Genomic DNA, 13,657 nt, shown 5'->3' with positions numbered 1-13,657 from the left:
GAAGAGGAGGATCCAGATTATGAAGCAAGTGAAGAGGACGAGGAATCGGATGATGAAGATCACTCGGAATCCGATGAGGATTCTAGTTAGAGACCCACCTCTTCATACCTCTTTTTTAAAAACTTTATGTATATATGGGCAAAGACCCAACAATATTTGAAATACAATAACTCTTTGGGCTCAATTACATTCTCCACAATGTATGTGTTTCTTGTATTTGTAATTGTGTTACAAATCTTAATCTGTGACTCTATTTTTTTAAATTTAAAAGAGTCGGGGCAAATTGGGGAGTCCTGGTAGACTCCCCACCCTACTCTCTTTTTTTGTTGTGTAGAGCATTCGTTGCTTATCGGAGCAAAAATATATGTCGCTGCTCAGCAGTGAAAATAACAGCGAAATATCGCTGCTATTTTTGTTGCTAAGCAACAAACCCATTGCAGCAAAATAGCAGTGTTTCTAGAAGCAAAAATGGCCCGACAACTAGCTACGCTTCTAGTTATAAAATGCTTCTATTTTCACTATTAGACCCTCATTATATTGTAATGTCACATTTTGAGGATCATTTTTAAAGATGTTCTAAGGTTTTCAATCATGTAGTAACACCACATTTCTCAAGGAGCATCTAGGTATCTCGAGGGTTTACCATTGTCTGGATTGGAAATTGCATTGAATTGTTTCACCTCGAAGTAAGGGCTTCTCGGCCCTAAAAGCACCAGGATGAGGAGACTCTGAAAGAACCACCCTTCTTGATTCTTTGTCTTACGCAAGGGCTCTAACTGCCGGTGTGACAAAGCAGGGTTACCAATAATCCTTGGTTTTGCCTTTGGCTAGATGACTCTCAGCTTGGGTGTGATGTGGTAGGCCAGCAGGGACTCTAAACCTGAATGGGTCACCATATACCAGCCTATAGTGCAGTATGCTCTTCTAGCCCTTTCCTACACAATGATGCACTAGCTTTATCTGTAGCCTTTGGGTATCTCACACAAGATGACCTGCTGGTTGTGGCTGTGTCATATAATGACGATGATTCCTCCCTTAGCATTCTCTGCGGTGACCAGTTGTACACGTATCCGCTCTACCCCCCTAAAGACTAAGTGTCATGGGGTCTTAAAGACCCTTGTCAAGTGACATTAATGGATGGCATTGATCAAAAATCGCGATGCTTTTTTTGGGTCGTCGTCGGCGGATAAAGTAAACTAGGCCGAGTAAACTAGGTTGACTAAACTAGGCTGAGTAAACTAAGTTACTAAGTGATCATAGTTTACTTCCTAGTTTACTAAATGGGCATAGTTTACTTTCCTAGTTTACTAAGCGATCATAGTTTACTTCCTAGTTTAGTAATAAGTGGGCATGGTTTACTTCCTAGTTTACTCAACAAATCATAGTTTACTTTGTAGTTTACATCATGGAATGAGGGTGAATTCGGGTTTGGCACTTAGAAAATTTTGGAGCAAGATGTTATGTGCAAAAGAGGATTTGAACTTGAGACCTTGCGTCACCATTGGAAACCTCTTACCACTACACTATACCTTCAAGCAAAGAAACCATCTGGTTTCAAGCCATTATATTCTATGTTATTCACCCCTAGTTTACTCGTTCTAGTTTACTTTATCCGACAATCCAAAAAAGGCATCACGATTTTGTTCAATGCCATCCATTGATGTCACCTAATAAGGGTATTTAAGACCCCATGGAACTTAGTCATAAGGCTCTACCCCCCCACCTCAGAGGTCTTCCAAGGCTTGTACGCACAACAACTATGGCAATAAGAGAGTCATGTTTCAACCAAGGGAACCACAACTTACACACTCATACTATTGACGAAGAGCAACTGCGCACAACTTACCCTTTTAACCAATGGATGATACATCCATCATTTAGAAGTTTTTTACACTTAATATATTATCTAGAAGTTTCTCACACACCCAATATTTCCTCTGGTGCCCACAAAATCACTTTCATGAATCCACTATATTGTAACAAAGTATATTTTAGGATGCACATATATATGGAATGTGTTAGGTATATGGGTTTAGGGTCATTTACATGTAGGATTAGGGCACATGGGTCTTGTGACTATGAAAGCCATGTGCTGTTGATATCTTTGGACTATCATTAACTTTACTTTTCATTGTTCTTAGTATTTAATCTCTCAAAGTTTTTCTTAATCCAAGGTTAAGCTAGATATTGCTTTCTTTCATTGGTATGAGAGATGTCGGCTTATATCTTGATGCTTCGATTAGAAGACTAATCATTTTTGGAATACTGTTAACTCAGTTTTCAGAATGCATTTTCTTGATCATGGTTAGTGTTAATCATTTTTAGAATTGATTTTTACTCAAGTTTGAGATTTGCTAATTTCTTGATTTAAGAAGACTAGCAATGAAGTTCGTGTTAATAATTTTTGAATTTGTATTAATCACTATTTTTAGAATCTAATCCACTTTACTACTTAAATTTTTAAAGTTCTTTATCTTCTTGATCTTGATTTTTTTAAAATTTTCTTGATTTTTTAAATTGAGATTTACATAAGTTTCAACAACCAGTTTTGAATGATCTCTTGCATTATCTTGCTTAGGGAGCATACAATTAATTCTTAGAGCTTGTATTTCTTCAATAGTGAGACCCAAGGTTATGAAATCTTTGAGTTCTAGAAGGAATATTGCAAGAAGAAGGCTGTTGTGGAAAAATTTAATGCAGTTTCAGGAAAGTGTGTAGAACCTTGGTGTAGTTTCAAGAATTTGGTGCAAAAATTTTAGATTTATATGTAAGATTTCGGTGTAAAATTTTTAAATTACTCTGCAGATTATTCTTGGCTACTGTGTAAGAATTTTTTGGTTCTTATGCAGAGTACGAGCTGATATGCAGAGTCATGGGAGCATTTTACAGTTTTCAAAGGTTGCTCTGCATAATTTCTTTTCAACAATTTTTGTGTGGAACAATGTAGAGTATTGAAGACTATGTAGAAATCAGTTTAATGCAAAGATTGCTGGAAACAATTATAGGCATCTAATCCATATTCTCTTCTTTATCATTCTTCTTATTTTTTATGCAAAGTTTATAAGATCTTTAACAATATTAAGGCACAAAGAAGATCGAACATAGAAGTGTTGGAAGACTTGTGGATCTTGCTAAAATTCAAGCAAAAAGGAATATTTACATGTAGCCTTGGTGCATGTAAAACAAAAGGATTGAATCAGTGCATGAGTTTCATGCATTCTTGTGTATTCTTGGTTAGGTTTGATCAATTATTATGTATTTCAACCTTCCTAACAATATTCTTACAACCCCCTTATCCACAAAAAGTCATCTCACGAGTGAGGTCCTCATCAAAAAATTACCCTCTTTAGAATTGGTACATTTAATCTCAATCAATCTTTATTGAGGCATATATGGGCCTCATAAACCACAAATAGACAAAGAAGCCAATTATTCTTGTGAGCTCAAAAAAGCAAATGGAGATGATAATCATATAGCCATATTACAACACACCAGACACTAGTTTTGTTATCTATAACTTGGTGAAGTAGAATGTGGGATAGAGTAAAAGATAGAGTGCTGAAGACGTAGAGGTCAAACATGCCCTCCATTACTAGTGGTAATCTTCACTCCAGAGATGGAAGTAGCAAATCATAATCGTAATCTCTTCACAAGTCATGTGATCAGTATTAAAAACACAATGAACAAGAACCCAAAGATGTAGAAGAACTGGTTAGGCCATATTGAGGTGAGGATGAAGAAGAGCTCCAATGGAACACGGCCCTAAATGGTAATATGATAGCTGCATGTAACAAGATTGCTCTAGAATTTATCTCAGATTCTTATTTGTTCTTACTAGATATTCAATAACTATTTTTTAATACCCAAAATAACTTTCAATAAAGACCAATGGTACAGAGATTCCAAACCACAAGAATACCACTACAAACATGGTACCAAAGGCACTGCTCTAGAGGACTTTTCACCCCAAATCAACGCATTAAGGATAAAGAAGAGAGTAAAGGAAACATGAGTAAATATGAAGGTTGTCTTCAATGTTCTTTCATGAGATAAAAAGGCAAAGCAACTAACATCAAGACGAGCATTGATGACTATGATACGCTCTACAGAACCATCAAGCAACATCGTGAATGTTGAGATATCGAGCGCATCTAGTGAGGCGGCGGTGGACACTGATGACCTGCCTCGGGGATAGGCCCCACACTTACACCACTGCCATGGTTGGTTAAATCATCTGTGATATGCAGCCAGTGCGATGACAGGTTGTGTGTGATAGCCATTCTAGAGACTGGCATAGTTATAGCGCCAGCTCCTTTAGTTGGGTTCACACTATAGAGAACCCTAGTATGTATTTGGTTGAGTACCTTTTCATATTGTGTGTACTCTTATCTTTGTATATGGTGTGTTGAGTGTTGTGTGAAGAAGAAGAAGATTTTCAGCCTCTCACCTTGTGTGTTCTCTTTTAGGGTTTTGTTATTGTGTGTGTGCTTGCAAGAGCTCAAGCTCTCTTCTCCCCTACATCTCTTCATGGTATCAGAGCTGGGTTCATGCTAAGGGCTGAGCTGCAAGCAAGAGAAGCACAGGAAGCGGTACGAGGGTAAGAGCTTCAACTACTCTTCCCTATTTGTGTTGGCGACTACACCCTTGTCGGGAGCTCTATGCGAGAGCTCTATGGGAGGTACTGACAAACGATCTCTGATTGAGGAACTTTCTTCACGGGAGTAAAGCTATAGGGCAACTATTCTATCCTATCAAACTAAATGTTTTGTGCCGAAAACACGTTTCGGGCGCGTTAGGACCTCCGTTTTTTAGAAAACAGGCGATTTCGAGCACTGTTGCAGGGTAAGTCATCAATTCTATGTGCAGAACTCTATTTTAAGAACTGCAGGAAGACATGTTGGTTGTGCTGCAAGGAGGTCGATAGCTGCCATTTGGTGTATGTATGCACATTGAGGTCATTGGTTATGACATTTGAGTGTAGTACAGTACCGCTGCAGAAAATACAACAGTTTATGCAGGAGAAACCAGAGTGCTGTTTCTGGTAAATTTGTGTATTTGGCAAGATGTCAAATGATGGCATAAACCAGATTGTTGCTCAGAAGCTTGACAAGAACAACTTCCATGCTTGGAGGTTCAGGTTGACAAATTTCCTGATGGGAAAGTGTTACTGGGACTACATAGAAGGTGAGCATGAAGAGGCACTGGGGATATCGGAGATCAATCCGACTGCTGCAGATGTGAAAGAGTTCAAGGATTGGAACCAAGGAGCCATAAAAGTTATGTATTGGCTTTCTATCAGTATACATGACACCATGATTGGGCACATACAGGATGCCAAGGAGGCGTGGGACACCTTAGTAAAACTCTATGAAACGAATACCAAGGCACAAAAGATATAGTTGAAGAATGAACTTCATACTGTGGAGAAAAAGAGTATGTCTGTGAATGACTGTGCATTGAAGATCAAGGGTATTGTGGAATCCCTTGCATCTATTAGTGTTTCAGTAGATGATGATGATAAGGTGAAAGTATGTCTACATGGTCTCAGGCCACAATACAAGGCGTTCAAGACGTCTATTCAGACTCGAGAAAACATTCCCAATTTCACAGATCTGGTGTCTATGTTGATTATAGAAGAGAAGAGCTTGGGTGAAGACCGATAGTCTTCACAAAACAAAAACAATTCAGAGCAACATGCCTTCTACACAAGTTCAGGAAGAGGACGAGGTAGAGGAGGCCGTGGACGCGGCCAAGGAGGTGGCTGAATAGGTAATCAGAATTATGGCTAGCAGCAGCAACAATAACAGTCCCAGAATTCATAACAACAACAACACGCAGGTGGAAGAGGCCAATTCAGAGACGCAGGGGGAGTCAAAGAGGTCGTGGAAATTGGCAAATGCAGTATAATGATACACGTGGATGCTTTTATTGTGGTAAGCCTGGACATGTGCAGGCAGATTGGTATAAGAAGTAGGCTGACATGCAAAATGGGAAATTGCGGCAAAACAACTATGCATCCTCGAGCAGAAACAATGAGGATAATGAAAGGTTGTTTGTTATGCAACATGTCGTTAATGCCATGTCTGAAAATGTTGAAGCAGCACATAAAGATGATGTATGGTACATTGATTCAGGTGCTTCGAACCACCTGACAAGTCATGGGGAGTGGTTCAAGGAGATGAAAAACCTTGAAAGACTAGGTTTTGTGGAAACTGGGGATGACACTGCTCATCCAATTTCCCATGTTGGAGATGTGCCATTGTCTATGCAGGATGACAAAGTGAAGTACCTTGTAGATGTACTTCATGTTCCAAACATAACAAAGAATCCGGTTTCAGTTGGCCAGATGATTGAGCAGGGTTTGTAAGTTTGGTTTAACCCTGATGGTTGTTATGTTGAAGACTTTAAAGACAAGTGCAGGTTGGTTGCAAAAGGCAACAGAGTGGGCAGAACGTTTACATTGAATGTAAACATGCCTGAAGTGAGTGGTGCAATGTTTGCAAATGGTTCAGGAATTGTTACAGACACGGACATTTGGCATAAAAGAATTGGACATGTGAATGTGCAGAGAATGAAGTCTATGCAGACTAAAGGAATTGTGACAGAGCTGCCAAAGTTTAAAGTTGAAGGTATGTAGAAAATATGTGAAGCATGCCAATTTGGAAAGCAAACAAAGCATGTATATCCACGTGACAGAAATGTGAGCAGAAATGCACTAGATGTTGTGCATTCAGATGTATGGGGTCCTACGAAGACCATGTCTATGGGAGGTTGCAGGTACTATGTAACATTTATTGATGTAAACACACAAGGAAAGTGTGGGTATACTTCATGAAAGAGAAGGGTGAGGTGTTCACTCATTTTTCAGAATTTCAAAGTTATGGTTGAAAAGCAAACCGGAAAACATGTAAAGTGCCTAAGGTCAGATGGAGAGGGAGAGTACTTTTCCAATGCGTTCTCTGAATTTTTGAAGAAGAATGGTATTCAGAGATAGTTTACATGCAGATACACTCCGTAGCAAAATGGAGTTACTGAGCGGAAAAATAGGCACATTGCTGAGATTGCGTGAGCATTGATGGGAGAGAAGAATATGCCGCATAGCTATTGGGCTGAGGCTGTTTCTATAGCAGTTTACATCATGAACACGAGAGAAGAATATGCTGAGATTGCGCGAGCATTGATGGAAGAGAAGAATATGCCGCAAAGCTATTGGGTTGAGGCTGTTTCTATAGCAGTTTTACATCATGAATAGGACTCCAACTGCAGCCATACATGATGTAACTCCAGAGGAGAGGTTTACTGGCAGAAAACCTGATTTGTCTCATCTCAAAGTCTTTGGATGCATTGCATATGTGCATGTGCCAGATGACCTGAGAACTAAGCTGGATCCAAAAGCTAAAAAATGTGTGTTTATTGGGTATTCCCTTGAGCAAAAGGGATAGAGGTGTTATAACCCTGCTACACGTGAGTTGAGGGTAAGCAGGGATGTTGTTTTTTATGAGATGAGCAGCTGGTATGCTGTTGGAAAAGAAGCTGTTGTTGGGGCTGATGTAAGTGGAAATGTGGTTGCAGAGAATGCAAGTCAGCAATCACAGTCTTTCAGTGGACCAGGAAATGTTTTCATCTAGTGGTTCAGTTGATAGACCATGGAGTGGCGGGCTGCATCATAATACCAGTCCTGCAAATGTGATTAGTACATCACATAAAGGCAAAGAGAAAGTGATTGAGCCCCTTAGTATGCCTGACATTTCTGCAAGGCATTCTCATGTTGATGGAGAGTCTAGTGGCTCAGAGATGAGCCTTGATGAGGATCTTGGGATACTAGCTATGAGAACACCTAGTGTAAAGAAGGCTATGGAAGCCATGAATGCAAAGCTACGAAGATCTGGGAGAGTGAAGAATCCTCTACAGAGGTTTACCTATGATGGTTATGTGGCACATCACTATGCATACATGGCAAAAGTTATACAGGTTGTAGAGCCTACATACATTGATGAGGCTGTTGGAAATGTGTGTTGGGAGAAAGCTATGGATGAGGAGATTTATGCACTATATGGAAATGAGACTTGGGATTTAGTGCAATTGCCTGAAGGCAAGAAAGCCATTGGATGCAAGTGGGTGTACAAAGTAAAACATAACAGTGATGGAAGCATAAGCAGGTACAAGGCTAGATTGGTAGCCAAAGGATATGCACAGACATATGGCATTGATGATGAGGAAACCTTCAGCCCAGTTGCCAAGATGGCAATAGTGAGAGTTGTGATAGCAGTGGCTGCGTCAAAGCAATGATCTTTACATCAGATGGATGTAAAGAATGCATTCTTGCATGGGGATTTGCAGGAAGAGGTGTATATGTTGCAGCCACCTGGTTATGAGGATGTGAGTCACCTCGAGCATGTTTGCAGGTTGAAGAAAGCCTTGTATGGCTTAAAACAAGCACCAAGAGCATGGTCTGATAAGATTTCTGAATATCTTGTCACTATTGGCTTTCATGTAGCCAATGCAGATTTCTCGCTATATGTGAGACACAGTGATAGAGGGGTTGTGCTTGTTGTCATCTATGTAGATGACATGATCATTACGGGGGACCATGATGCAGAGATCTTTGATGTAAAGATCTTGCTTAGAGAGAAGTTTGAGATGAAGGATCTGGGGGAGCTGAGATATTTCTTGGGTATTGAAGTGATTAGGTCACCACATGGTATTGGATTACCGCAGAGACAGTATGGCTTGGACATGCTGTCCAAGTATGGCATGATAGGCTATAAGCCTATCTCAATGCCATTGGATCAGAATGGCAAGTTGAGTGCACATTCAGGAGAGATTTTGGAGGATCCTACTATGTATAGGTGCATAGTAGGAAGCTTGATCTACATGACGATTACCAAGCCAAATTTGAGCTATGCTGCTGGGTTGGTGAGGCAGTTTATGCAGGTTCCTCGAAAGCCGCATTTGGATGCATTAAGACACATACTGAGGTATGTGAGGTCTACTTTGCATTGTGGACTATTTTATGAAAGTGGGACAGAGATATGTGTACATGGGTACACAGATGCTGATTGGGGTGGTAGTATCTCAGATAGAAGATCTACTAGTGGCTTCATGTTTTCTTTTGGGAGTGTTGCTATGACTTGGAGCAGCAAGAAGTAGCCTACGGTTGCTCTATCTAGTACAAACAGAGGCTGAGTACAGAGGTGCTGCTATGGCAGCATGTGAGGTAGCTTGGTTGAGAAAGCTACTGCAGATTTGGGTCTATCAATGGATAGACAAGTTGTCATTTTCTGTGACAACATTGGTAGTATACAGTTGGCCAGGAACCTAGTTTTTCATGCTCGCCCGAAGCATATAAAGGTGCACTACCATTTTGACAGAGAGAAGGTTTTAGCAGGAGACGTTGACCTTATTTATGTCAGCACACAGGATCAGGTCGCTGACATCTTCACCAAAGAATTGGATACAGAGAAGCTCCGCAAATTCTGGGCTTTGCTTGGTGTACATGAGATTGAGTTGAGCTCGAGGGGGAGTGTTGAGATATCAAGCTCATCTAGTGAGGCGGTGGACACTGATGAGCCGCATGGAGGATAGGCCCCACAATTACACCACTGGCATGGTTGGTGAGATCATGGGTGATATGCGGCCAGTGGGATGATAGGCTGTGTGACAGCCATTCTAGAGACTGGCATAGTTATAGCGCTAGCTCATTTAGTTAGGTTCACACTATAGAGAACCCTAGTATGTATTTGGTTGAGTACCTTTTCATATTGTGTGTACTTTTATCTTTGTATATGGTGGTGTGTTGAGTGTTGTGTGAAGAAGAAGAAGATTTTCAACCTCTCACCTTGTGTGTTCTCTTTTAGGGTTTTGTGAGTGTGTGCTCTTGCAAGAGCTCAAGCTCTCTTCTCCCCTCCATCTTTTCACTGAAGTCATCTACTAGTGTGCCTTAGCAACGTCTAGAGGTTCCCAACTAGTGGGATTTAAAGCCTTTGTTTGCATGCATTTGTGTTTTGCTAGCCTTCGTTTGTATGCGTAGCACGTTTTGGGTTTCTTTTACATATTTTTGGGGGATTCTATAGAGATTGTGCATATGCAGTTATGGGCTATTCATTTTATCACTATCCATTGCCTTGCTACTCATCATCATCGTTGTCGACATCACTGGGACACTATCTCAAACTCTCATCAGTTGACATTTTCTTACGCTCTATATTGAGCTACCATTTTGAGTCACTTGTTGCATATCATTTGCCAAGTTCACACATACATTTGGCACCATGTGACTCCAATCTTTAAATCTTCTTCACCAACATCATGCAATAATGGGGGAGCATATTCATGTCATCTATGGATGTATGAGCCTGAGGGTTTATCACCTAGCCAGTTTAGTCTACTTGATGAGGGAGATACATGTGCTAGATGGTCTAGATGATACTCCACACATGGTGAATAATGGGGGAGCATATTCATGTCATCTATGGATGTATGAGCTTGAGGGTTTATCACCTAGCCAGTTTAGTCTACTTGATGAGGGAGATATATGTGCTAGATGGTCTTGTTAACTTATGTGGCTATCTTGACACGAACAGTCTAACATTGTTCGCTTGGGATGATATGCCTGGAGACTTAAGCGAGCGTCCACTCATGAGTAGTTATGGTCATGTTCATAAGGATGTGGACCATTTAGATGATGATGATGTATCACACCCACATACCTATGATGATGTATCACACCCACATACACATGATGACATATCACACCCACATACACATGATGATATTGATGTTTTAGACACACATACACATGATGATAGTGATACATATGCACATTATGATGATTTATGTGATAGTACTAGCTAGAGTGATGTATGTCAATTAGATCATGTGGGCATGATCTCGATGGGAAGGATGACAATGAGCATTCCGAGCATTATGATTGATGATATGCCTTTGTCTACCTATATTACAACGGATCATAGTCATGCATTAGACTATCATGAGGATCAGATTTTGATTAGTGATGCATCCATTGCCACGTTTGAGATTCACAATGATGATACTTCACATGTTGATGAGCATACGATGATAATGCATGAGGAGCATAGACCTTAGTTCCTAGGGATAGCTGAGGTTGGCTACTCTTTTAGGTATTCTATTCATGGGGATATCTATGATTATATCTCTAGTCCTAGGTCTCATAGCATACCTAGCAACATTCACTTGGATTTAATGCATATATTTGGACAGTCTCAGGAGCATAGCGATGACTTTGTTGAGGTGATACCTCATAGGAGAGAGGACTATGCATATGGATTTATAGAGCTTTTCATTTGATTTAGATATCTACTTAGATCCATTGTTATTTGAGAAGCCCCTGTATCATAGAAAGAGTAGAGAAACTAACCAAATACATAAGGGATGTGCCCAATTGCACTCAGGAGCATAAAACAGTTGAAATCAAGAAGCTAATCTTCCATAATATAGCTCACAATTGTAGGGGAAAGGTGTGTCACTCACCTCATGAATGCTTGTGCTCTCGGATTCTCATAGGAGATGATGTTGCCGTGCATCCACACTCCAAAGCTCCACTCCAACACTACCTCATGACACTCCAATCGAAGATCGACCCTCGTCTCACTCAATCTCTCTCTCTCACATGCACTCACACATATACAATGAGCACATAGTAGTTGTAATTGAATTAGACAAGCAAGTAAGACACACAAGAGAGTAGATAAGAAGATCACTCTATTAGTTGCATAAGAGAATGAATGGTGAGAATACAATATAACCCTTATCTTGGCCCCTAGCCTTCACACCTTGGGTGGCATTACTTAAAATATAGGTCCATGGCTATCTAGCACTGCCTAGGCTTATGCAAGTACTTAATCTAACCATGCAATCTCCATAATTAATCTCGTTGCGTGCCTTTAGTAGAGAAGCGACGACGATCACACATGTAAAATATATAATGTTAGCATTTTTAATCTAACCATGCAATCTCCATAATTAATTTCGTTGCGTGTCTTTAGTAGAGAAGCGACGACGATCACACATGTAAAATATAGAATGTTAGCATTTTTAATGTCAACGGCCAAATGAAGTGACGGTTGTGAATGGATGGTTGGACACTAGAGAGGTGTCTAATGAGGGTTAACATGCCCCCCTTCCTAATGCAAATTTGATCCTTGAAATATGTCAATGAATATTCATCAAGCTGTTTGCTGGTTGTATGTCGGCATTGCAAATGTCGAAGGTCTTGGCAGGTCTACAAGGCAACATGGTACAACGAGTAAGGTGTTCCTGTGGAAACATCAAGGATAATGCAAACATCAATCAAGGAATGATGAAAGAGTTTTTTGACTAGTGAAAGTTTCTAGTTAAGGGTAATATTAAGGTTGGTCTAAATTTGATCTAAACTAAGATGGAATAAAAAGCATGCCTCCGATTATGACCTTAGACTTGACGCACTATCACTTTGGTGAAACCATCTCTAGCTATTATCTAGTCTCATAAAATAAACTACTCAGTGATTATTATAAGCATTTGTTTTGATTCCAAAAATATAAAAGTAGGTCACCACCCTGCAAAGACGTACTAAGCCATGGCGCCGAGAGAACTCATAAAAGAGTATCTAAGACCGCTAAGTAGCTCTAGAGTGATGACTATTTTTTTAAAGCCCTTTATTAATAGGTTCTGAGTCATAAGGTCCCATCCCATGGAGATTAAGGCTACGGTCCCAAGGCTCCATCACTATGAGCTAAAAGTCCTACCTAGATCGCACATGGTGGCAATGGTTATCTTCTTGTGTAGTTTTTCTTTATTTTTTTTAAATAAACTAGTTTCACTTTCACAATTCACCTATAAGTCTCTATTCTAACTAAAGAGGGAACACTAAGAAAGGTGGGGTACTTGGCATACTCTAAGGTTGATCTCAGGGAGGATTGAACTAGGACCAAAGCGTAAATGGTTATCCATGTAATAACTAGAAAATTGATAGACCAATTACATAACGATGCAAGCAAGTACTCAAGAAAACACTAAATGGAGAATCATAAAAAATATTGAAGCAATAACAAAAGATGAGGATGGGTTAGAATATACCTAGGCAATGAGGAAAATCTTGCCCATAATAAGGTTGCACGTCCATTGCATGTTGTAAATCTAGAGCTAGTCTACATGATTGCACCTCAATAACCTATAAATTGAACTCATCTAGCAAGCTCATGGTTAGATAACCATAGTACATAAGCATGCTCTGATTCTTCGTTCACTAGGTTGATTTTCCTCCTCACTTGGGTGTGCTTCATATAAATATGTGTCCTCTGGTATACTAGGCAATGGTCTGCATGCATCCTCACTGTGATATAGCATGGGTACTATAGGTAAGTGAGCTAAGTTGCTACCATGAGCTAAGCTGTCTAGGAAATTAATCACCCACCATGCTTTAGAAGGGACAAGAAAGCGAAAACATTACTGCCATAAATGACAGTGTAAGTCCATAAGTTCTTACCCTCCTTCCTTTCTCTTCATGTTGTTCCTGTGTAGTTCTATCTTGATAGGGTCCTCTCAGTAGGTAACGTACACTCACGTGATCATGTCGTTGTGGTGTCTCCCCTACCATGGACTGCGATCGCCTAAAATAAGTTCTACAGTGCCAACA

General features: G+C 40.0%; 1 pseudogene; it reads right to left on the bottom strand.

Annotated features, from left to right (window-relative positions):
- Nucleotides 1-13,657, bottom strand: part of LOC147606517 (transmembrane 9 superfamily member 6 pseudogene) — a 71,876-nt pseudogene that overhangs the window by 57,965 nt on the left and 254 nt on the right.

The sequence above is a fragment of the Cibotium barometz genome, chromosome 57 (genome assembly GCF_041138505.1).
Source record: "Cibotium barometz isolate CiBa-2024 chromosome 57, ASM4113850v1, whole genome shotgun sequence".
Lineage (NCBI taxonomy): Eukaryota > Viridiplantae > Streptophyta > Polypodiopsida > Cyatheales > Cibotiaceae > Cibotium > Cibotium barometz.
This window is presented reverse-complemented; position numbering and strand designations above follow the sequence as displayed.